The 27,923-nt window shown below is 33.2% G+C and overlaps 1 protein-coding gene across 9 annotated transcripts in view; it reads left to right on the top strand.

Moving 5' to 3' along the window:
- The window catches only part of LOC123674263 (potassium channel subfamily T member 2), a 777,909-nt gene that overhangs the window by 17,102 nt on the left and 732,884 nt on the right, over nt 1-27,923 (top strand). The gene's annotated exons all lie outside the window — the stretch shown is intronic.

Below are 27,923 nucleotides of genomic sequence, written 5' to 3'. Positions count from 1 at the left end.
ACCTTCTAATACTATATTTCTTTACAAAGTTAGGGACAGATTCTGGTTTCAGCTCCAATCAATTATAACTACTACTCAAACGAGAAGCTTTGACCCACTGATGATGAATCCGTCCAAAAATTCGATTCTGTACGTCTGTATACAAGATAACTTTCGAACGGACGGACCTAGAAACCTGAAATTTTCAGTGTAGGCCCGAAACTTAATAAATACCGCATGTTTACTATCTTTCCCACTAAGTCTCTTAAGTGGAGATTCATTTTGATTCTGTGCTTTATTGATTTTTTCACTTTTTGGAAGTAACTTTCGTTTGGCAATTTATAATAACCTCACTGATTTCTTCACAAAAAAATTTATGGTTTTTTTATATTACTTTGAAAATTGAAATATTTCTCATTTAAATGATGAATTTCGAAATTTTTTTTATCACATGGAATAACCACTTCCTCTAAAACACTACTTTCAGTAAAATTTTCATTTATCGCATTTCTGGAGATATTTCCATTGATTGATTTTCTGAATTTTGGATTGAAACCAGAACGTATACATTTAAAGTTCCGATGCGTCATCAGAAAAATAGTTTGGTGCTTGAATGTCTGATAAATGTTCTTTATGAAATGTTCAATTAAAGTATTATAATACACTAAGTCAATTTTATTACTTTCATTGATCACTAAAGAGAAAATTAGAAAAATTAATATTTGTAGATTTTCGTGAATAATGTTTGCTTTGTATTAGATCATCTCGAAAATGGTACATTCTATGAAATAAATTCAAGGGACCTTTTTTTAGTGAAGCTCTGTTGATTTCAAAAAGGAATAATTTTGTCGAAAAAAAAGGGATGATGACTTTCAATAGGAAATGGATAATCGCACCCCTATATTTACGCCACTGGATAATTTTGGCAAGAGATACTTGCCAAATTCGAAATATTACATTGTCTAGACTTTCATACCTAAAAATTTAAAAAAATGAATAATAGTTATAGAGAGAGAGCCATAAGTAAAAAACTTTTTTTTTTAATTTTAACACCCTGTATCTCGGAAACGTTTGATAGGATATATGTTCATATGAACTTTTTCCATGAAAATAGTTGTTATATCCGACGCCAACGTTATTGCACTAAAATCTGGACTACCTTGTGTACACGGTGTTTCCAAAAAAGGTTACCCCGTCTCTAGGAGAGGTAGAAAACTGAAAAACAATTGAGGTACGTTCAGTATAGTTATTTATAATACAAGTGCAGAAGGCATTGATATTCTTCCACGAGTTCAAAATTCAAAAACGAGCCACGAAGTGGCGAGTTAAACATTATTTTCTCTAATTCATTGCATTTTCATTGAAATTAATGAAATATTTCAATAAATATATTTCAGTGATTTTTGCATTGAAAAATGTTGGGTGGCAGAACTGATTTCTCCAAGGCAAATTGATGAATTGACAGACAAAGCCGTGGCGGAAAGTTCGGAGTACCAACATAGAATAATAAAATATAACCATGAAAACTGTGCGTTTCTGATATATTCTCGAACGATTTTGTTCTACAAGATATGGGAGAATAAACGGAATAACCACAGAATTAGAGAAAAGAATATTCGTAACGCTATCCGTATTCAAGACGAAGGATGTTGAAGAAATCAAATTTATTCACATTTTTTACAATTTTTCCGAAATTATAGGCAACATTGTAATGAAATAGCATGATATTTGCTGGCTAAGAGGCAAATATTATAATTAATATCAGACATTAATCAATTTTTCTAATTGTAATAAAATTTTATACGAAGATGTTTGGCGAGCTCATACATCCCATGAATTAGTTTTTATATCTGACATTCATAGAGGGCGCTAGTTACACGGTTCGTACTGAAAGTTGTGCATGAACAAAACTGTAATGGTCGACGTTCATTCGGTGACCATTTACCAATTTCATCAGGTACCATCGTCTCAAAGTAAATGAGTAATGACAAAGTGCACATACTGACAACCCCTTTGAACTAAATAATTCAAAAAAAAAATTTTTTCTTGAAAATTTCTGCACGCCTTCAAAGAAGATACAAAGACCTTGCCAAAAAAGTACCACATGACCCACTTTCCCTATTTAAAAAATTTAGAGGGTTGATGCGGATGGCACAGGGTGCAACAAAAATCCTTTAAAAATGCATACAAATTTGGTAAAAGTGCAACAAAAATTGACCTTTTTTAGGATTTTGTTGCCAAATATTTTTCTTCTGAGAAAATGAATGTGTTCCATAATTTTGACGTGCATCGTATTTATAATATTAAACCTGTAAGTTTTCAAGAAGTTTCGAAACAATCTATAAATTTAACAATTTTTGACAGGATGGAAACTGGTACTGTTACTTGGAGTGCCCTACTATGGAAAATCCGATTTAAATTTTGAAATAAATAAAACCATAATTGTGAAATTTGTACCTTCAATTTCAAGCTGCTTAAGTTAATAGATAATATTAGTTCCATTAGTGACCGTTGGTGTTGTTTCAATCTGAGAATCGGGTAGCTATAAATTGAGAAGACGTGAAAGAAGATACAATTCAGATTTTGTTCAGCGGTGAATGTTCTGAAGGACATATCGGATACACCGAAGATCAATTAGTAGTTATTTATTCGAATAGTTTCCTAATTGTTACTGATACCTAGTTGTTATTACAAAACTTATGGCATTGATCAGCACCTTGTACCTTGGTTGATATTTCGAGAAATAAGATCGTTTGCATTGAATACTATATTGGAAAAGAATTTCGTGCTTCTATAACATTCTAATGGAATGAAAAAACTTGTCAGAGAAATTATTCCAATGAAATAAAATTTATCATTTGAAAAAACTATGATGAGCCAAAAGCTATTAATTAAAAAAGCTTCTTGTTGGAGATTCTTTAAACGAAACGATAAATTAATTTTATCCTTATTACTCAATTCAATGCAGATAATATACATTAGAATCAATGCCAAACACATCAATTGACATAAATTCTTGAAAATTGTGTTCATCCATCGTATTGAAATGAAACCTCGTAACAAAATACCAGATGTTTTAAATGTACACCGGATTGATCTCAACTAATTATCGATTCTTACGAATATCTCAGATTTATCTCGGATACCCACATGCATTGCTCTTCTCAACCTTGGCATGATATACCCATAGACGACTTATCAGATAGCCCAAAAAACATGTTTCAGTCATTTAATTCAATCGAACTATCGTTTTGTTTTATTGTCTGTTTTTTCAATTTGAGCGATTTCGAGAACGCGAACTTTTTCTTGATTATTTCACGGAAAACGTTCAAGCCCAAAGGCTTGAACGCTTCAATTTTTAAGAAGGATATTATGCTTTCAAAAAATTGAATTACATTTATGTCCGTCAGTTGGTCGTTAACGATAGATTTGGCCATATGCTGAATTATTAATTATTATTGTCCAAGTCATCAGTTCGAATATTACGATATTGAGTTTTATACAGAGTGGCCACTTTTTTAATGGGATTGTATTGGTAACTTTTAAACCATAAGAGTAAGAAGGTCGGTCAAATGGAGAAAAAGTTGCATGCATAGAACATTATCGAGCAGTTCAAAAAATCGAGATTATCAGGGCCGGTTATTGAGATATCATAAGAAATAGTAATTTACGTAACAAGTACGGAAAATAGGGTTTTTTTGGACGAATAGACAAAATTCCTGTGAGTCCAAAAAACCATTTTCGGGCGTGTTGCGTACAATATTTTTTCGGCAACCATGTAAAATAGCACTATCGCTGCTGCTTTCCATATTTTATTGCGATTGCGATCAAAAAACACTCAAATTTTTGACAACTAATTTCATATGAACTGTCAGCCGTTATCTCGGTTGTTATGGATTCTATGATTCTTTTCCGGCCTAGTCCGGGAAGTACGTACTTTCCGGACTAGGCCGGGAAATGCTACTTTCTCAGAGAAAAAGCGTCCGGGAAGTGAGCACTTCCCGGACGGTTGCCGAAAAAGTAAATTCTGTCATTTTGATTTTCTTTTTTTTCCCACTTCATTCCAAATATTATCGAAAAATGTTACAGGAATTTTTTATTCGACAGTAAATCATCCTCAAATTGACGTAATCAGATTTCGTATCCAACGTTTCGTACTCCCTGAGCCACCCTCAACCTAATTTTTTCAATGCGGAACTGCATATTTTACGACACTTTTCGAAATAACTTTTAATGCTGAATTCAACGTATGTCATACGTTGATTTTCAGGTGATTTTGACCCTAATCCAATTTTCTTTGGGTCGGATCTGTATTACATTTAGGTACCTTTAGTTTAATTAACAACATGCGCAATACATTTCGATAAGAAAATCAACTTACCCATCTTGAACTAAATGGAACATCTTAGAATCAAAGCAAGAAACCAGTAATAATTATTTACATATTTCAATTCATAGTAATTAAATGGAAGTATCATTCAATGAAAGAAAAATCAAATGATTATTCGAAAGTAAATGTAAATTAATGTAAGTAAGTGTTCGAAATGTCCAACATTTTGTAAATTGCACTTTACGGTTCTTGATCCCATACTTCCTATACATTTGCTAGTTTCGTCTCCTTGAATACCTTCCAATACATTGTCAATCTTCTCGCGAGGAATCACTATTGTTGGATTTCATTTGTTCCGTTGAAACAAATTACAGAATCGAACTTGCAATTTTTGCAAGGCTTGGTATTCAAATTTAAAATCATTGTATTCGCGTCTCTTGACTATTTTATTAACAGCAGTTTTTGATAAATTCCATTCACTTCTCAATTTTTTCTCTGGGTTCAATTGAATTTGGGTCAGAACATTGATATCGTTGATAGACTTGTTTTTTCCTACATACACACCAGTAAATTTGGACAAGGGTCAAAATCACCTGAAAATCAACTTTGAATGACATTGTATAATATATCGTTGAATTCAGCGTTAAAAGTTATTTCGAAAAGTGTCATAAATATGCAGGTCCGTATTGGAAAAAATGAGGTTGAGGTTGGCCCAGAGAGTACGAAACGTTGGATACGAAATGTGATTACGTCAAATTGAGGATAATTTACTGTCGAATAAAAAATTCCTGTAACATTTTTTGATAATATTTGAATTAAGGAGGGAAAAAGAGAAATTTCAAAATGACAGAATTTACTTTTCTTATGATATCTCAATAACCGGCCCTGATAATCTCGATTAGTTTGAATTGCTTGACAATGCTTCTATGAATGCAACTTCTTCTACATTTGACCGACCTTCTAATTCTTATGGTTTTAAAGTTACCAATACAATCCTATTAAAAAAGTGGCCACTCTGTATACAGGATGTCCCAATGAAAAGGAGCCACATCTGATATTTTCATAGTATAATAATTTGCGAAATTTTGTCGTACTTTTAAGTTTTGAAAACACGGCCATACATAACCATAAGAATAGGAAACAAGAGTCGAGTGACACCTCATTTTAAAGTTCTTTTTGAATCAAATTTTGGGTTAATAATTTGACAATAAAATGAATTTTCCCTTCTGAACATCTCATTTTATTGTATACGAAAAGCTAGGAAGTATATAACTCGAAGATGTCCTACCTACTGTTTCGAATAGAGGGATTTGATGATCGGATATCTGGGCAATAGCTCTTAAACAAAAAAGTATTCCTCCAACAATATGAGGAACCAAAGTAGAAGATATGAAATTCAAATATATCGGTATTCTATCCTTATACGTACATACTTAGACAGAATCACGATTTGTGCTGAATATGACATTAGGCCAGTTTGATGTTCAATGCTGCCGTTCGCTAAATCAATTCAAAAATTCAAACCATTGGGTAAGCTTTCGTTTTGTCGCATATAAATGAAAGAGTCTCGTAGATGTAGTTGCCTGAAGCTTTGAACTTGACGTTTTGGTTGATCAATAGGTTTATTTGTTCTCCTACCTTCTGCAGCCATATTGCATTAAAACTATTGAAGTAAAATGACTGCGACGGAAATATTTTTGAAGAATTAACCGTCATCTCTAAAAGCAACAATTCTTCCCAGTAATAAAAGCTGATATGAGGGTTATTTTATCATCTTTGGATTGGAAATATTTAGTTATTTAGAAGTAGATAAAGGAGCTAGTCGTCAGCTCTTATCAAGCGGATTCTTGATGTAATATTAACAGGACCGTCTAAGGGAATTGAGAGACCCGGGGGATCTAAAAATGCCAGGCGCTTCCGCCATTCTGAGTCGGACTCTTACAAAATGGCGAATTACTTATTCATCGTCTTTGCATTTCTGTTACCGAATTAACTTTTTATTATGCGTTTGGTTACCATACTTATTGCGATACCTTTCAATCTATTGTTTTTTGTAGAATAATGCTGATGTCAATTTTCTTATTGTTTACAATTTGCATCATCTAATTGTTCTTGCTGTCCGTTGTACTTCAGAAAAAAATTTAAAATGAATCAAAATTCTATAATATAGAAAATTCTCATCTCCCGGATCTAATATAAAAATATTAGAAAAAACAATATTGAATATTATTTAGTCACAACAACAAACAACCGAGCAAACAAGAATCTGCATTTCAATTTTACCGAATTTTCATAATTTTATTCAAAGCCATTGAGTCTATTCCGCAAATTGATTTTTAATTTAAGGTGAACGTGTAAAATGTTTAGCTAAAAAGTGCTTCTTGACTTCACTATTTCCCCAATCCCACAGTGAAGAAATCAAACCAACGTTTATACTTGAGAAATCCTAGGAGATCAAATTGCAGCTATTCGAAAATGTCAAATGTTTTGAAAATATACTTGTTTTTCATCGAATATTCGACAGTGGACTGGATTTAAAACAATAGAGACCTTAATTCACACGCAAGAAGAAGAATTAAAAATAAAGATATATAGGAAGAAACAGCAAAATCAATCAATATGGGTTTACAGTGTTTACACAATGCGTATTGATGATGATTAAAATAGAATAAAATAATTTCCTGGTAAGTAACTTTTTTGAAATTTTACTTGTAACTGTTTTCACTATACCTACTTATATTTTCACTTCGAAAGGGATCACTTCTTTCTTCAAAATGACACTAGGTTCAATCAGCATAAAAAAAACGAGGTGGATTGAACCAAAATGTAGTATTATATAGGAACATAGGTTATATCGAGGGTAGTACAAATGAAAAAATAACCATTTCAAGTCATAACATAAGATATAGAGATAAACAATCGTTTTTTTCCTATATGATGATTCTTCAACAAACCTAAATAATTTTTATGATATCAAAACAAAATAAGAAATAATTTACAGATGTGCCTTATTGCAAACCAGATCTATTCTCATTGAATCAAGTATAATAAATCGGAAATTGGGAAAACCTTGAAAATTAAGTTGAACCGAATTCTACGCAGCGTGAGAGGTTAGAATTATCAATAACTCATAATTAGATCTTTCAGCAGTTTCTTAGTCTCGGACTTCAAATATATGGATCATTAATGCCACATAAATTGAGTGGTCAACACGGTTTTTAAATTTGTCTTTCAAGGTTCAATACGCAGTTTTGATGATCTAATATTTTTGAACGGAATAATTCTTCTGAGAAAATATTTGGTATATAACAAGAAATTGCTTTTAATTCCCTCAACTAAGCCCCTCTGTGAGTGATCAATTGTAAGAATGGATTAGAAAAATAAGGCAGTATCGATCGGGATTTCAAGGTAGTCGATAGTTACGGGAAGAAAAAAGTATCAATCAGGATCTTGTGAAAGTCGGTTGAACGGTTGGCTGGGTCGTAGGAAAAAAAATCAGTTCCTAGTAGAATCTAATTTTTTGGCGAAGAGAAAATTTTTTTTTTTTCTCAATTTGTTTATCTCGAGTGAAATTAAATTAAGGATTACCTAACCGGACGATAAGGATTCCGGAAATAAGGGAAAAACAGGTCAAAAAAAATTTAGCTTTTTTTTTTTTATTGAGCAAAATTCTCCTAATTTTGAGAACAACAAACAAAAAAACGAATAAGTAAAAAAAGTCCAAAGGTCTGAATTCTCCGAACTATAATATCCATTGATAAGTGTTTAATTATTTTTTTTCTTTCTTGTTGAGGTGTTTTGGATAATTTGGAAGGAAATATTTATTTTGTCATAATTTGAATGCGCTAAATTTACTAGGCATCATCTGAGTCGAAGATTAGAGTTTCTTTCATTATTTAATATTAAAATTATTCAAAGATTTTTTTTAACCTCTATCTCATCCTTTATAGGAAAAAGAAAAGACAAGAGGACCTGCCCCTAGTGCGACGGGGCGCAACTCACAAATTTATCAATAACATCATTTTGATAACATAATGGTCAGTGGAAAGTCGCTCTTCCATGGACTAATATATACCCCCAAAAAGATGGTATTTATTACACAAGCATTATATTTCAGATTCTTATTTCCAAAGTACGGACGAAGAGGAAATATTCCTTATGCACTTATTGGCATTATTTCATCATTATATTTCAGATTCTTATTTCCAAAGTACGGACGAAGAGGAAATATTCCTTATGCACTTATTGGCATTATTTCATCATTATATTTCAGATTCTTATTTCCAAAGTACGGACAAAGAGGAAATATTCCTTATGCACGTATTGTCATTATTTTATATTTTCATAATTTTTATTACCTTTTGTTCTCAGAGTCAACATAATAAACACCGGATTGAGTAACTGAATACCTCGTTACATCCGGAAAACAGGGATAGATAATGTTCAGGGTAGGCGGAGGGATTCGTGGAAATATTCGACGTTTTATGATGTTTCATGAGATGAATGGATAAAATTCACTCAGAAATTTTTCATCTATACTTATATTAAGACATTCTGAAAATTACGATCCCCTAAAAATCACGGGACCAGGATAAATGACTACCGCCACCCCCTCTCGACGGGCCAGAATAGTAACAGAGAAGATTAAGAGTTTTTTCGAAAAATTATCAGAAAGAATGAACTTGAAGAAAATATCTCTTCTGTATGTAGCGGTGTTAATGTAACTACATATAAACCTATTTGATGTTTTCAGGCTCCAATTATTTAAAATATGTATATGCATTTCAATTTGGGTTACATTTCAGATAGATTATTTACCTAAAAGCATACTGCCGGAATGATTTATCACTATAATGATTCCTTACGTTGTTATTGTTTTATGTTACTCCGATGGAATTTCTATCCCTGCCAGAACTTAAAGACACAATTTGGTTTTTCGCAGTGCAGCAGTTGAAGCGCCCCCTATCGAAAGCAGCAAAAACAAATTTATCATGAGTATATTCTGTCCTCAATCAACAAGATATTATCTTTCAGACGAGATCTAATTTGCTCGAAAATGTTGAGCCAAACTGAAGTTACAGGCATTTTAATAATTCAGATTTCTCCCTTTCACCTACCCTTATTTGATGTCGTAAAATCGAAAGTGATAATTCAAAAAGATAGAAAATTTTCCAAGGATTACAGTGATGATATTTTTTCCTCAACTTCATATGAAACATTTTCGAGTAAAATTCATTTTTTTACTTGACGGTAGCTATTACGCCCACTAGCGAGAGAGGTATGAACAACAAAACAATTTCCAGTGTGTTTTCTTGTACACTTTAGTAGTAAAAATTTTTACCGCAAGTCTCTACGATGAGTGGATCCTGAGATATATCCGCTTACCTCGCTTATTTGCCCACCCTGTAGATTTACGGAAAACTCTCATTTGAAAATGAAACCTTTTATCTCATTCACAGTATTGTAACCTGAAAAAAAAAAACAAAATCCAATATTTTTTAATGCATCTATTTTGAAGATATTAAGATTATCCCAATCACTTAAAATTCATTCAATGGGACCTTTTGCTTCCCAATCTATAAAAGGTGGAGAAATCACTGAGGGATGAAAAGAAATGGTGTTTAATATTAAAACATCTTGCACAACTCGCGACCTACTAGTTTAAGTTTGATGAAAAAAAAAATTCATAGGAAATTCAGCTATTTGACTTGCTTATGCGTTTACATCATTCCCGGGATCTGAATAGTTCGCGTTCCGATTTTGATGAAATAATTAAAGGTATATGAAAGGTTCCATAAGAATTTTAAGCGTTTCGACTTAACGGTGCATGTTTTGATTGGAACTTCTCAATAGTTTTACAAGACCGATAAAAATGTACTGTGGTGTGCTGGCTTTTTAGAAGTGAATGTCGAGGAAGTAGTCTTACAATCTTTGAGATGGTATTTATTTTTCTTTTGTTCTGGTGGTTAATCCATTCATTCTGCATTCTGCCACATATTGTGGAAAATAATTGTGCAAGAATATCACAAATTCGCACAGATTTCATAGTTACATTTTATCATTATATGTAGGTACTTGTAACTCTCTTGGAATGGATTTATCTTTTATCTATCAAATTTGCGATACAGAACACTGTTCTACCAATCCACATTTTTCAATGCAAAAACCACTAAAAGACATTTATGGCAATATTTCATTAATTTCAATAAAAATTCTGTGAATTAGATAAAATATTGAGAGAAGGCTCATTGTACAAGACGTTCATTAAAAAACCTGCCACTACTTGGCTCTTTTTTGAATTTTGAACTCGTGGAAGAATACAATGCCTTCTGTACTTGTATTATAAATAACTATTATACCACGGGTTCCTATTCAAAAAATCGTATAGAGAATAGTGATAGGAATTATCATGATGAGAATTTGAACCTGAATTATTCACTCGAAGAAGAAAAATCCACAACACCAAAACTATCGAGACTAGAACCTTGAGATGGAATTTTTTTAAGATATTGGACTTTATTAGTATTTTTATAATTCATTAGAATAACAAGTTATTTAACAAAGGGTCCAACCCTTGTTGAAATGATTTTTAGTAAACATTTGCAAATTACAAACATCCGAACAAAATTATAGAACCATTTTCCCAAGAACACGCCCATACATATAAATAATTGAGAAAACTCACAATACAACCCCTGCTAAAAACTAACGAGATCCCTTAGAGCGATATGTCGGTTTGGGTAAATCCTACTTGTTAGTCCCAAGCTTCGAGTGGAATAAGAACCAATAAGATACAGGACCCTTTTCTTGTTCTGGAAATGATGAATCATCCCTAAAGACGAAGGTCAGCATCAAACAAATGTACGAGATGACGAAAAACAACTAAATTTTAGATTACACATGGATCCTCTTGGATTGTAAATCTTTATTAGGCCAATTGAAAAGTTCCCGGTTTGATGCACATATGGCGGTGCTAGTATTAAATCCATATAATTTTTAGTTAGTACCAACCTTCAAATGATACGTTATATTTGACAATATTTGACAGCCGTCCGACCATTAGTTTGTGAGATGTTGCGTTGTGAGTGAAGCTACTTTTACTATTTGAAAAAAGATGAAAAAAAAAAGAATTCCGTGTGCTGATAATATATTGCCTTTTAAAGAGAAAAAAATACGGTTGAAGCAAAATCTTGACTTGATGAGGAGTTTCCGGGGTCTGCACCAGGAAAATCAACCATCATTGATTGGTATGCTAAATTTAAACGTGGTGAAATAAGACGGCGAACGCAGTGGACACTCATAGAGGCTGTCACCGACGAAAAAAGTTCACAAAATAATTTTAAATAACCATAAAGTGAAGTTGATCGAGATAGCAGACATTGTGAAGATATCATCTGAACGTGTACATCATATCATTCACGAATATTCGTACATGAGAAAGCTGTGTGCAAAAAGGGTGCCGCGCGAGCTCACAGACGATCGAAAGCATCAGAGTGTTAATGATTCAGTTCCGAGAAGTATTTGAAGCTGTTTAAGTGCAATAAACCTGAATTTTTGCATCGATATGTGACAATGGAGGAAACATGGCTTCATAATTTCACTCCGGAGTCCAATCGACAGTCAGCTGAGTGGACTGCACACGATGAACCAACCGAATCCAAAGCGAGGAAAATACAACAGTCAGCTGGCAAGGTTATGGTATCAGTATTCTGGGATGCGCAAGGTATAATATTCATTGATTACCTCCAAATGGGCCAGATCATCAACAGCCATTATTATATAGTGTTATTGGATCGTTTAAAGGATGAAATCGTGAAAAAACAGCCCTATTTGATGAAAAAAAAGGTGCTGCTTCATCAACACAATGCGCCATGTCACAAATCAATGAATGGGAAATTGCATGAATTGGGCTTCGAATTGCTTCTGCATCCACCGTATTTTATTTATTTTTTATTTTATTTTTATTTTATTTAATAATAATAATAATTCGCCAGATCTGGCCCCGAGTGACTTTTGCCTGTTCTCAGACCTCAAAATAAAGTTCGCTGGAAAGAAATTTAGCGCCAATGAAGAAGTAAGGCCTGTTATATTATATAAAAGAAGATCTATGGATATTATGTAAGGGCATCAGGTTTAAACGACTGTACTAAATTATATATATATTTTTTTGTTGTGTTCATTACTGTCATGAGAAGGTTTATACAACAAAATATTTTCTAAAAAATTGTACGAAAAAAAAAGATTTTTTTTTTTCTTCTGACCGATCGAAAAATCATAGAATATAATTAGACACTTCTAATGATGTATTTTGGGTTGCCTAACAGAAAGCAGTTGATTGAATTGAAACGGAAATTATTCGATTTTGAGAAACGTGGATAACTATGCGTTCGATAACTTATTCTCGCAATCAAGAGAATTACATGTTCCAAAATAAAATATCAATAATCCTTATAACAAAATAAGGAAGAATCATTTTTGTTTCAATTCAATCATCTACTTTCTGTCAAGCAACCTAAAATACATTTTTCAAAGTGTCAAATTATGTAAATAAATCACAAGGTCAATCGTTACAAATTCGTAGAATAAACCTTGAATTGCCCAGTTTTTCGAATGGGCACTGGGCAGTTGTTCTGCATGCTCGAGAGTTGGTAAGGCATCTGCTCTATTTGTTTTCGCACCAGAAAGGAAAACCAAAAATTTAATTACCGGGTTTTTCACCATAATTTGACCCCCCTTTAACTTTGTTACTGAAAGAGGTATAAAAAATGTTTCCACAAAAGTTTCATGAAATCGACTAGTGTTTTTTAAAATGATTTCACAAAATGAAATATGTACAGAGTGTGCAATATATTGATTGCAACTTCATTTTTTCAAATGGAACACCATGTATATATTTCTATATTTGACTTGCTATTTTTCCCTGAATTCGAATATATAACATATGTTTGGTCTATCTCTCTTATTCTGAGTACCACAGAGTTTCGAATTTTAAGAACTACTATGGTATGCTCAGTAATTAGTTTTCAGATGGTAGGCTGCGATACCTCAAAATGCCCTTTTTTGAGTTATCTCGTTGGCTACGATATGACAAACGTTTTTCACTATAAATTGGAATTGAATGATTTGGATGCAACTCTATATATTCTCTCTTTGTAGCTTTCCTATTTTTATTGTTCTTCACATAAAGTGAAAATATTTTTTCGATCCTGTGTAGTGCATATTCGATGAAAAGATCCATTCAATAACAAACGTATGTCATATATCTTTCCAACGAGAAAACTCAAAGAATGGCATTTTGAATTATCGCAGCATTCCACTTGAAAACTGATTACTTAGCTTGCCAAGTTCTTAAAATTTGAAACTCTTTGGTAATCAGAATGAGACGAATAGGCCAAACATATGTCATATACTCGAAATCAGCGGAGAAAGAGCTAGTCAAATATAGAAAAATATACAGGGTGTTCCATTTGAAAAAATGAAGTTACAATCAATATATTGCTCACTCTGTATATATTTCATTTTGTGAAATCATTTTAAAAAACACTAGTCGATTTCATGGAACTTTTGTAGAAAACATTTTTTTATACCTCTTTTAGTAACGAAGTTAAAGGGGGGGGGTCAAATTATGGTGAAAAACCCGGTACATTATATTTTATTTCATAATATATTTTGTCCAATTTTTTTCATAATATAAACCGCCCGTGCGAAATCGGGGCGGGCAGCTAGTAGTTTCGAACTAACAAAATAAGTTTTTCATTCTAAGCTGGATTGGCATACGATCTGTCGATTGTCAGCTTTCGAAATTTTAAAGCTATATTTTTTAAAGAAACAGAAAAATTTACTGAAGTAAAAACAAGAAGAATCGGTACTTCTCTTTTCCATTCGAATCCTTATACAGGGTGTTTAATGAATATGCTTTCATCGCCAATGCAGGATAATTTAGATAGTCTTAATCAGGTTGGTAATTGTCCTAAGACAGATACAGGACGTTTAATACAATTCATCAAAAACTTTCAACTGGTATAACTCTTGAATAATTTCATAGTTTTTCATGAGAAATAAGACCTATAAGACAATAATGAGTAGCGTAGAGCTGGACACAGAAAATTATATATTTGATATTGGATCTAGTAAAAAGTACCGCACATCAATTTTCTCAAAAAGATATATACGCTTATGAACTATATTGAACACTAACACTGTAGATGAACACAATGTTGATGATATAGGCCCTATAAGACAATAATGAGTAGCGTAGAGTTGGACACAGAAAATTATATATTTGATATTGGATCTAGTAAAAAGTACCGCACATCAATTTTCTCAAAAAAATATATACGCTTATGAACTATATTGAACACTTTATCCATAATAAACTTATCGACAATAGCATTGTATAAGAATCCATTCTTTATACTATGTCAATACTGCTACACTTTTGCAAAACAATGGACTCTTGAAAAATGTGCTGAATATCTTATTTCACACAGAAATTTTGCGATTGAAAGTGTTGTTTCTTCAAAAGAAGGTCATTTGTATTGAATAAACCTCAAAAATATATAATTATAATGTTAAATGTGAACAACATGAATAATAACCTGGCCTGCAAGTTTCCCCAATTTTTTTTACTTGGCACATTGACTTATTTGCACTCAGAAATTGGGAATGAAATATTTTTGTCAATTAGCTACCCAGACCTTGCTTTTGAACCTCGTTTTGAACCAAGCATTATTTTTGGTAGGAGACCTTTTCAGCTAATGGGATTAAATGCTATTTTTACTTGTAATCCATATTTAACATAATAATAATAATTATTTGAATATCATTCGTTGTTATTCTACTGCAAAAAATCATCATCTCTTATACAAACACCTGCCATCCCAAAATTTGCATACTCGTGTCTCTAAGACTTGTTAATGTGAGATTAAATAACTTAATTGTTGTGAAAAAGAACCAATCCATTATTCATAGATTAACAGGTCCGGATTTACAATGATTTGATGTATATTGGATACATGAAATGTGTGTACGAAGTGAATTAATATTTGAAGCTCGAACTTGGTTGGTTTCTTGAAAAATGAAGTATTTTCTGTTCTGAGTATCTTCAATTAATATACCACCTACTCAATTTTCATTGATGGAACATGAATTTCAAAGTAGAAGGAGAATGATCTGTGTATATCGATATTTACATAACCTTAATGAGCTATAGAAAAATCCTCGATTTCAATCTTTTCGAAGGTTACTTTCACTGATGCTCCAGTTGCCAAATTATTATTTAGGAAGACTTGATTACGGATATTCAATGTCAATATGGTGATTTACCAGAGGAACCTGGAATTTTGTTTTTCTCTGAAGTAGTGAAAGTTTCTATCTGAGAATAATTAATATACAAAGACCATGACACTATCGGATGCTGTTACGAAATATACAAGTGTTTTACTATTTGGTTAAATAAGTAGTAATAATGTGTTATATTGGTGAATTTGGGTAATTGATATTTTGCAGTGTTCAGTATTGAGTATTTCTTTCTGAAAATTCTTCTTGAATTTTCTATGGTTTTGATGATGTTATCAGCTTCAAATTCTTCACGGAGTTTGAGATTATCATTTGATATAAGCAATCTCAAAACCCCTTTGGTTTCGTGATCACAGAAATATTGGGTAATTTTGTTCGATATTCTTTTTGAATTTTCTATGATTCTGGTTATTCTATCCACACGAAAGCGCAAGAAGCTTGAAATAGTTATTCTTTATATAAATGACTACAAAATTTCACACTATTCGAATCTGTAATCACGGAAATATTTAGTAGGAATTTATTTTCCAATATTCTTCTTGAATTCTTTAATTCTGATGATGAGAACAGTTTAAAATTCTGCACGCTTCGCGTAGTTCGACCAGGCAGTTGATTGCGGAAGAGACACTTTCCGCACGAAATTTTTTCTACAAACACTTGAAATAAATTGAGACTCAAAAGATTTGATTAATTATTCACAAACACATTAATAACAGACATAACCCTGCATGTCGTTACCATAGTTATCTCATCCTTGACGTTAATTGAGCATTCGGTGCATAGAGACATGACAGAATTTAATTGATTCTTTAATACTTGCGTGTGGGAAAGTCACTTTTTGTGACTTGAAATGGGCGAGGAAAAAGAGTTGAAAGCGCACGCTTGTAAAAAAATATTTTTTCGATATTCTTCTCGAATTTTCATTGGTTCTAGTTGAGCGGTGAAAATAAAATGCACAAAAATTCAAATTGTTATTCTACATCCAAATGTCAATTTCAATTCAATTGGGATGAATTGCGAAGAAAATGACAGGAACATAACACTTCGAACGACTATATTTACGGAACCCGCAGTCGGATTTTCACAAGTTGGAAAGTGATGAATGAACCCTCACTTTCTGACTATAGGATTATCGAATTCAATATAACGGTGGAGGTTACTTCGTCGTTCCCAAGTCGCAATCCTAGAAACACGGATTGGTGGAATGGATATATAAGATCCATCTGAAGGATAATTTAGAACAGATCGAAAATGATAGGGCAAAACACCCGCACTACAATCTGGAACAAAAAATCGAGCAAGTTAGTACGGCAATAATAGAGGCCTTCCACTTAAATTGTCGATTTTCGAAAGTTCCAACAAGCAAAGAGGCACCTTGGTGGAATGGGAACCTGTCAACCCTCAGAGTGGAGGTTTGTCGGCTCTTCAACAAAGCCAAAAGAGACGTTAATTGGCAGAGGTACACTGAAAAGCTTACTCTGTACAATAAGGAGATCAGGAAGACCAGAAGACTCAATTTTCGAGTCTTTTGTGGAGAGATCACTTCTACTTCAACAGCAGCCATATTACAAAAAGTCATGGCAAAAGGGGGAATCAAGCCCACAATGTCGCTCAGAAAGCCAGATGGGTCATACACAGAGGGAGAAGAGGAACGATCGGTTCTTTTTCTCAAAACACTCTTCGCAGGTAGTGAACCCATAATGAACGCTGATATAACAACTCAAACCAAAAATCCCCACAAGAATGATTGGGATATTGCTAAGAAAATTTTTACAAGATAATGGCTGGAATGGGCAATAAACACCTTTCAATTCAACCATGTAAATCACCAAGAGTAGATGGAATATTCCCAGTACTCCTAGAGAAAGGATTGGAAGATATTCTTCCCCATCTCCTGAAGATAACAAAAGCAATCTAGCACTGGGTCAAATACCTAAATTATGAAAGAGGGCTAAAGTAACCTTCATACCAAAAATAGGGAAGAAAGATGGGAGTGATCCCCGATCATTCAGACTCATTTGCCTAACATCGTTTATGCTGAAAGCAATGGAGAAAGTGGTGGATAACTACATAAGAACGGAGAATCTGGAAAACAAACCACTTCATAAATGTCAGAATGCCTGCAGAGAGGGCCGATCAACAGAGACTGCTTTGTATCAGCTGACTGAAGCCATCCAGAGTACTCTGAATAACAAGGAGATCGCAATGTGTGCCTTTCTAGACACATCTAGGGCTTTTGACAACACAGCACATGTGTCGGTCAGAGAGGCACTCTAAAGGCGAGAAGTGATCAAAACCATTATAAACAGGTGGGTAATCAAACCACTAGTGAAATACCCCAAGGGGGAGTAATATCTACCCTTCTATGGAGCCTAGTAGTGGATGAATTACTTCACAGACTCACAGAGCTTGGCTTCGACTGTATAGGCTATGCAGATGATATAGTCTTAATAGTTGAAGAAAATTCGAGAGCACCTTGTGCGACTCAATGCATGAGGGCCTTGGAATAATTGAACAATGGTGCTTGTCAGTGGGGCCGAACATTAACTCATCCAAGACTACAGTAATCCCATTCACCCGGAAAAGGAAACTTCCAGCTATGAAATCCCTCTCTCTAAACGGAGACATCAAAGAGTAGAAATCATAAGTCAAATATCTGGGAATAACACTAGACAGCAAGCTTCTGTGGAGGAAACACATTGAGGTTACGGCTAACAAAGCAATAAAGGCCTTGATGGCGTGCAGAAGTTTGGCTGGTAAGACTTGGGGATGTAACTCAAAAATACTGCGATGGATGTATGTCATGATTGTGAAGCCGATAATGACCTATGGGGCTATAGTCTGGCATGCTAAAGCAATTCAGAACAGCACGTGGAAAGCCCTTGATACAATACAAAGGTCAGCCTGTGTTTGTATCACTGGAGCTATGAGAACGAGGGCATTGGAGATCATTACAGATCTCACACCACTTCATATAGTGATAGAGAGAGTGGCCTATAAGGCCACTCTATAAAATATTTTTCTCCAATTCTGTGGTTATTCCGTTCATTCTTCCACATCTTGTAGAACAAAATCGTACGAGAATATATCAGAAACGCACAGTTTTCATGGTTATATTTTATTATTCTATGTTGGTACTCCGAATTTTCGGCCACGGCTTTATCTGTCAATTCATCAATTTGCCTTAAAGAAATCAGTTCTGCCAACCAACATTTTTCAATGCAAAAATCACTAAATTATATTTATGGAAATATTTCATTCATTCCAATGAAAATGCAATTAATTAGAGCAAATAATGTATAATACTCGTACAGAAGGCTCATCCTACCACTCGTTCATTCCAAAACTCGCCACTTCGTGGCTCGTTTTTGAATTTTGAACTCGTGAAAGAATACCAATGCCTTGTGCACTTGTAATATAAATAACTATTTCTATATTGTTCTTGAATTTTCAATGGTTCTAGTTAAGCGGTGAAAATAAAAATTCAAACTGCAGTTATTCCAGATCCAAAAGCCAATTTAAATTGTGATGAAAATGACAGGAACATAACATTTTGAACTGCTATATTTACGGAACCCGTAGTCGGATTTTTCCCATTATCGAACTCAACATAGATTTCTAGATATCGTGTATAAGGACATCCGGAATACCGGAAATCCTTGATAGCGCTCAAAAAATGAATGAATACTCTGATAACTAATTACCAAGCATTGCCGAATTTTGAGATAGAAGGATTCAGGGAATTCATTGACATATTCTATCGACAATATTATAGGAAGCAGCTCTATACTATCCTACTGATAATTATTTATTTCACTAAATTTCATATTTCACCCTAATTATATAATATTAGGTATACGATGATCATTTCAACATTTCAAGAACACTACGATGTTACTATCATTTATAGACACTGTATTATTCAATAAGAAAATATGTGATTTAAACATTTTAAAATATATATGAAAAAAAAATTTGAAAGATGCGGTAATTGCTTCGTTTTGCATACTAAAAAGTCTAAGCGAGGACATGGATTGACGCTCATGCTAAATAAACAATAAACCAAAAGTTTTAACTCAACTACTTTGTAGTCAAATTGGTGAAAGATTTTTTCAGTTGACGAGTCTCTTCCTTATATTTTCATGGCTGTTCGAGAAGACAGAATTACATAACTTGATTCATGGCCAAGTGTAATAATTGGATCATTGAATTTCAACTGAGTATTTCGACCGTATAAAATGTAATTGCACATAACTATTTTCATTTCCTTGAGAAATTAACTAATTGATCATTTAAGTACTCGTTATTATTTCGTTTGAATTCACAGCAAGTTGGTATTGAATATTCAAGATTTAAGATCGACAGATCTAAGTGGTACCTACAGTTAGTAAAATCTGAAAATGGGGAGCGTTAGAAATATTAGGAAACTAATACCAAACTAAAATGGGTATGTACTCTTTCAAATTTTCAGGATGAAATGAAAATGGAATATTTTGAGTTCACAATGGAAGGTTCAATGACTACACTCTTATACATATAGGCAATCATTGCTTGCGTTTGATGCGTTTAACGATGTGGTCATCATCAGAATCTGAAATTAACTCATTAGATCAGTATCACTTAGTTTGCTATGGTGGCATTATGAAATGGCGTTAAATGCATAAGAAGATTCCATTTTTTAAGACTTTCAAGTAGTTCTTTGGATTGTTGAAGCTTAACATATAGTGAGTATTTGAATTTCATGTTTTGATTACAATGGATCTTACTCACGTAAGTGTCACATTTGTGAAATGAATTGTTTCTGGATTTGTGAACTGTTGTACAAAAAAAAAAAGGAAACACAATATCCATGGACATCATTGCAAATTTGAATCGTTTTCTATCAAACATAATATATTTCTAGTCCACCCATGCCATAATATGTTTTTCTCTATTTCAGTATCGGAAGGAATTCATTACTGTACTAAAAATAGGGCTGTAGTAAACTTATTATAGCATTGTTTTCAGATATATTCTTTGTTTTGTGGTTGTCTACACTGACTTATATAATTTGGATATAGTGAGATGATTTGCAACATTATTCGCAATTTCTCTTAATTCTGGTGGGTTTCAATCGATTCCGTTAGGCATAATTCAAGATTTAATGTGTAATTATAAATTATTTCAAAATTCAAAACGTACGATTCAAATTCAAATAATATAACCTGTCAATTTTCGTAACAGCCACACCAATTGCCAAGATACAATACAAAAGTCACTAGGATGTATAATCTGAATTTTTCATTGACTTCCGACAATATTCCACAGAATTTGACGGAAATAGAGAAAATATCGCCTAATACTCGTTGCAGAAGGCAATTCCAACACTCATGAGTTCCAATTTCGCATTCGTGATGGAATAAGAGCCCATTCTGCAACTTGTTTTATAATATACTAATACATTTTACATTTATGTTGATAGTACCATTGCTGTCATTATGTATGATGATTTTGGGAAAACACTAACTTAAGAATAATACTCGATGGTATAAAATAACAATTTCAAGCTTCGTACGAAATTTCAAACAGATCACATTATCAGAACCGAATAAAATCAAAAATCAATATTTTCGTGATTCCAGATCCGATCAAGTTGAGATTTTGCATATATATAAAGAAGAAGTGAGTATTTGAAGCTGTGTGCAAAATTTTGTGAGGATTGGTTCACCGGAACAATCAAAAATTCGACTAGGATATTCAATAGGAAATACTAACTTAATATTCTTGTGACAATTCAAATTTCGTGTGAATACTGTATTAGGAGAGCAATGACGTAATGTCAAAAACTCTCGTCATTCGTGCGTCAATTGAATGTGAATAAACGAAATTTTAAGCGTTTCTGACTTTACATCAGTGCTCTCCTAATTTTTTATATATTCTGTGAGAATTTTCTATGGTTCTGATTATGCGATCAAGATGAAATTGCACTAGATGTTTCGAATTATCATTCTACTTCAAAATGCAAATTTTTATCTCGATAAAACTTCCAGTTCCGAAGTTAGGAAACACAAAATTTCGCCAAATTTACGGAACCCCAATTCCGATTTAGCTCATTCAAGAACCGAACTTTCAAGTTTCTATAGCTTTCATTCAATAGCTATAGTGTTCCGACGGAACGGAACTATCAGAAATCTAATTTCAGGAAGGATTCGTCATCAGTGAGCCGAACCGTATCCTTTGAGACAATTTCCGGCTCAAAATCGGAAATATACTGACAATGTGACGAAATGATAAAGCGATCGGTTCGTAGAACGATCCCTCAAAAATTAATATAACTTATTATACTGCTTTATATGATATATGTATAGGTATACATGATTCATAGCTTTTGTACCACCTACGTACGCATTCAGATCAAAGATAATAATTGACATTCTGGTTTGAAGAATGGAGAAATATCACAATTTTTTAAATGCTAATAACTACGCTCCATTTCTCCATCGAGGGTGTGGAAAACACAATGGAATAATATATTGAATAATCAACTAGAATTTATATGTTTTACCTTTCAGGTTCCGGTTACCACAATTTTTTTTCTTTTGAATTATCATGAAATCAATCCCGTTCAATTCCATGCGATTATTTTGTTTTTATTAGGATAATGAGCAGATGAATGTCAATAGAAATATGACGTTGTTTATTTTTTTCCAATTTGCTTCTGACTTCACGTCAGTGCTACCCTAATTTTTTTCGTTATTCTGCTTGAACTGATTTTTATTTGATTTTTTTTTAATGATATATCGAGTTATTCGTATGAGAATAGTATTGAAATAGATAAAAGAATCACATTTAGGAATTGTATGGGACAGATTTTCATGATATCTGAAATCTCTCATAAAGAAAGGCGAATTACATTGAGTCCTATCTGAAAAAAAAATTTTATTTTCTATTCCAGAAAGCCCAATATATGAATAATATGATAATAAAAGATATTTAAATTTATATTCGATACAATGTAGCTACAAGTGTAACTGAACTTCAGGGAATTCACAATTTGTGATGAATAATAGATTCAAAAGAACCCTTATGAACTTTTGAATATTTTATATCTCTTGTCTTCAGAAAAAATAGTCAAAATATTTTTGGGAAACAGACTGAGAAAATAATGAGTGTTATTGGAAATGTGCTATACTTTTCCTATCAAAGGACATTTCAGCCTTACGTTCCAAAAGTATACATCTTTCTTTACTTTGGCGGTGTAAAAAAGTACTGCAAATTTTATACAAGGATTTATTATATTACCTTCTATCATCAAATATTTAAGCAATTATGAAAAAAAGCATATTATAAATATCATTACAAAAAAATTATAATAAACATCTGACAGAGAGATTCGAATCAGGGCTTATTTGCTTTTGAACTCGAATAACAAAAATTCATAACTCCGGTTTTATATAGGGTAGGAATTTGCTGTAAAGTATTCTCTTTCATTTTAGTAACAAATGTTCTCAATATTATAATTTTATGGCTCCTTCCTTCAAAAACGTTGGTTCCTTAGGGATTGACATAATAGTACTCTGTTTTGAAGTGATTATTACATATATTGAGGCTGTGGCGAAAGGTTTGTAGTCTTTACTCCTCATTGCCATCATCCATTTTATTTAATTTTCCGGAAACCTGTGAAAATATTCAAAAAAATAAACGAAACATCATTTCTTGTTTTCTTACCTATGAAATTTTACGTATTACACTTTTTGGACCTAACAACACAATTAAAAGCTACACATGAAGTAGGTATATTTAAAGTAGTTTATTAGTACTAAAATAGGCACAAGACAAGGACGTAGAATCGTAGAAAAAGGGGAGGGGGGGGGTACTGGGGGTAATTACGCCCCCCAAGATTTTCAAAATATAAATTTCAGAAACATCGCAAAGACGAAGAACGAAAATTTCTCCATAAAATGGAACAATCATAATAATTTTACTTCTCTTTGAAATAGACACGTCAGTAAAAAATCGGACCCTTTTACGGTTTATGAGTTTATTATCGCTTTCAAGATGCGTACTTTTTATTGCAAAAAAGCTCGTCTTTGTCCGAGGTTTATTATTTTCCTTTATCTTTTTCAGCATCGCCCCTTATTTGCCATCTGTGATTTTTGCATTCGTCATCGGTATACACTTATCCATTGTTTTCGGATTTTTGCATCATTCTCGTCACAAAATTTCAATATGTATTTATCAGAGAACTGAACTGAGTAATTCACATCGAAAAATTGTCTGGGCTATGTTTTACAATTTATGGTGTTCCATTCAAATAGCAATTTATTTGTGAAGACATCAGTTTTGAATTGGCTATGTCTACAGGGGGTTCCTAGAATGGAGGTACAAATGAAAATGACAGATTCCTTGGATCATTTCCAGAAGAAAAATACATAAGTCCGCAAACGTTTTGTTTTTCTCTCAAAGCACCTTCCCTTCAGAAGAAATTTAACTTGAATTGACATAGATATTTCAATTTTAAAGTTTTCATCATGTGATATCCTAATTTTGAATGTACCTAAATCTACATTCTTTCCTCCAGAATTATTTTTTGTGAACCACTGGTAGTTCAGAAAAATTTTAAAGAAACTCTGGTTCAGTACTACACTTTTTGGTTTTTTGTAGTTTTGCCGTATCTGCAATCGATTTCGGGAAAAAATATTCAAACAGCTCTTTCAGGAAAAGCTGAATCATTATAAAGATCCAGTTAGGTAGCTGTGATAAATAAATTAATTATAAGTTTTGGTACTTATTCACCAACTCTGTAGCGAAGATTCATAAAGATTCGATAAACTGTTTAAGCATCACAAAAAAGTAGGACTACACTACAAGAAACACCCTGTATCTCGAAAACAAAAGCGTTTTCGGGCTCATATTTATGGGCCATTTTTATTTAACATTATCCAAGTAATCTCTCATTTTCCTTCGTAACTCCAATTCAGGAACACCCAGTATAAGAAAAGAACAATCGAATTGGTAATAAAAATATTAAAAACTCTTTTACTCACATTATATAATGTCGTCAAAAGTTTTTTTTCGATTACCCCCACCTCCCAAGAAAAAGAAAGATCTACGCCCTTGGCACAAGAATTACAACAAACTCATAGTAAATCATTCAAGAATCCGTAGTCTCCACAAGAAAACACACAATCAATTCACGGAATCAATGTTTTGCCATTGAATATTGTATCCTTGTCACAAAACAGCGCTATCAATTGTCTCTCTCTAACACCCAGTCCATATTATTCTATGTCTATGGGTTCAACAGGTGAAAGGGGTTTACACTACTTCTAACTCCTTCAGGATTATAGCCTGCTTTATGAGCAATCCATAAGTAGCCAGGTCGGTTTCATACAGACTTTTCTAAGGCGTTTGACACGCTGGAGCATGGAGTTATTCTAATAAAGTTGCCTTCTTTTGGCTTAACAATGAATTTCATCTTCTTTCTGGAATCTTATCTTACAAATAGAAAATTATTCGTTCAGTGTTTCGGATTCAGGTCATTTGAGTTCTTAGCGTCGTCTGGAGTTCCGCAGGGATCCATTTGGGGCCCCTGCTATTTATGTTATTCATGAATGATATGAATTTATTTTTGCTCTCCCAGTTTCTCATGTATGTTTATATTTATGATTGTAAATTGTTTCGCCGTATTGTTTCCATCCAGGATTGTTGAGATCTTCAGGGTGATATTGATAAACTGACTGATTGGTGTAGGAGAGACTTGAATTCATCAAATATAAGAAAGTGCAATGTGTTGTCCTTTGGTCGTGGGAAATCTAAAATCCTTCTTCAGTACCTACAACATTGAAGGGAGTGTTTCAAATAGGGTGAGTGAATGTAAAGATCTGGGAATTTTATTCGATCAAGGGATGACTTTAGTGCCGCATGTGAGTGCGGAGGGAACTCTCGGTTTCATACTTAGGAACTCCAAATACCTATTTGAGTCTCGATCCCTTTTTTCCTTTCTACGGCGCTTGTGAGGTCAAAGCTAAAAAATCGATGTATAGTGTGGAGCACATTGATAGTTTGGAGAAAATACAGAGGCAATTTCTGGAGTGCGTTAGTTTTAAACTTGATGGCATGTATGTAGGCTTGGTTAATCGATCGTCTAGAGGTATATTTGATTACTTGGCCTTTCGTTTTTTTCTCCGTAACTTTGTTGGATTTGTAATAATCAAACTCTTTTGAATTATTTACATCTATTTACAAAGCCACAATTATACAGTACAAACTCAGTATTGAGAAGATCTTAATTACGTCTTAATTACAAGTTTCTCACTACGGTACTGAATTTCGTCTTTAACTCGTTTGTTGATTACTCGAAACATCTTGGATTATCACGTCTTCGTCGTACTTCAAGTTTTCGGTCGTCTCGTCTTTGACTTGTTCGCGACTCGTCTTAATCTAGTCCGCGAAACGTCTTTTCGTCTTACGTTGACCGCCCGAACTTGACTCGTCTTCGACTTAAGTTAAACTGTACCGTCTGTACCCGTCTTCGGTTTAATTTTAACTGTGCTCTCTGTCTATTGGAACTACCCTCTCTCGAATATAGATCTCCCTTCTCTCGGTTTGACCACACCCTTAGGGGAAGGTACCATCCCCTAGTCCAATAAGAGCTTTTGCCGTACCGCCCCCAAAGATCTTCGCGGATTCCTGGAAATCGAATATTCTAGAAGGACTAGAACCTGATAAACAGATGTAACACATCTGGTACAACCGTCTTGTTCTCGAACTTTCCCAATCTTTTACAACCGACATGACACATTCTTTGACACCCCGAAGAATTACACATCCTTTTTGCATTATATGTACAATAACAATTCGTTCCCTGTAAATCAATTGAAACTGTCATGCCCTCGACACTAAAAGAAACTAATAGGTTTTCAAGCATCCGGTTGACCATCGCAACTATTTACAGGGAACAATAATTGGATCCTACATGTATCCTTATCGTGGTATACCACAGGAATATTCATTGAATAGATTTCATGTGAACCCCCTAGAGGTACTCCGGGTTTATTCGAGAATTCTTTTTTTACATAATATTATATGTACTCAAATTGATTGCCCTTACTTGCTAGCTTCAGTGGATTTTCACCTCCCGAGGCGGCCTGTTCGAAATGTAACCACGTTCTACCTTCCTTTTCCGCATATTAACGTACACGTACTTCAATTTTCGCCACTGTTCACAATGTGTCAGATTTTTGAAATGCTCAGAATGACGTTCTTTGCTGCACTCAATTTGATATGAAAAGGGCTGTTTAAGAGTCGCAATTTATATAAAAAGTTTGTGTTTTCTATTTTTGTATTATTCATTGTAATTTTGTATTTTCTACCCATTCTGTAATTTGCTTAGGCTGTAAAATGGTGAAATAATTAAATGAATGAATAAATAAATAAGTACTCATTTTATTTCTGATGTTCTAATTTTCCATCTGAGTTAATACTACGCTGTGTTCCCTTTCTTTGAAAGTTTGTCTGATGTTCTTCATTTTGAACTATCTGTTGTGTTTCAGCAAAATGTTGGCAACCTAGACATAATGAAATTTTAGGATAATTCCTGTAACTTTTACGAACTTTATGTATAATCTGTTTCAAAGGCGTAATCTTAAAACATTGATTCAAAACACAAAGAGAGTGAACTTTTTCCATGAAAAAATTCCTACATATCCAACAAGATTCATTTTCGAGATACAGGGTGTTAAAGTTTGAAAGAAAACCCGTTTTTACTTACAACTCTGTTATTATTACTTTCATTGTTTTGATTTGTAGGTAATGAAGTCTAGATAATGTTATGTTTCGAATTGGGTAATTGCTTTCGACCAATTGCGATGATACTTTTTTATTGAAAATCTAGAACACTGTTTTCTTTTCGTAGTAACTGTTTCATTTCTGAAATCAATAGAGCTTCATTGAAAAAAGGTCTCTCGAATTATTTTCACAGAATGTACCATTTTCGAGATAATCGAGTACAAAACAAATACTATCCTCAAAAATCTACAAAAATTAATTTTTCAAATTTTCCCATTAGTGATAAATAGAAGTACAAAAATTAGGGTAGTGTATAACACTTTCAAATGGCATTTAATTGAACATTTCAAAAAAAAAAATCATCAGACAATAAAAGATATTCACAAAATTTTTTATTGTTTCAGTTATTTTTCAGGAATGTTCAATCAAATGCTATCTGAAATCGTTATAATACACTACGACAATTTTTGTACTTTCAAAAATTTGAAAAATCAATTTTTGTAGATTTTTGTTGATAGTATTTGCTTTGTACTCGATATTCTCTAAA

The sequence above is a fragment of the Harmonia axyridis genome, chromosome 2 (genome assembly GCF_914767665.1).
Source record: "Harmonia axyridis chromosome 2, icHarAxyr1.1, whole genome shotgun sequence".
NCBI classification, from domain to species: domain Eukaryota; kingdom Metazoa; phylum Arthropoda; class Insecta; order Coleoptera; family Coccinellidae; genus Harmonia; species Harmonia axyridis.
Note: the sequence above shows the minus strand (reverse complement) of the source record. Positions and strands in the feature narration are given on the sequence as shown.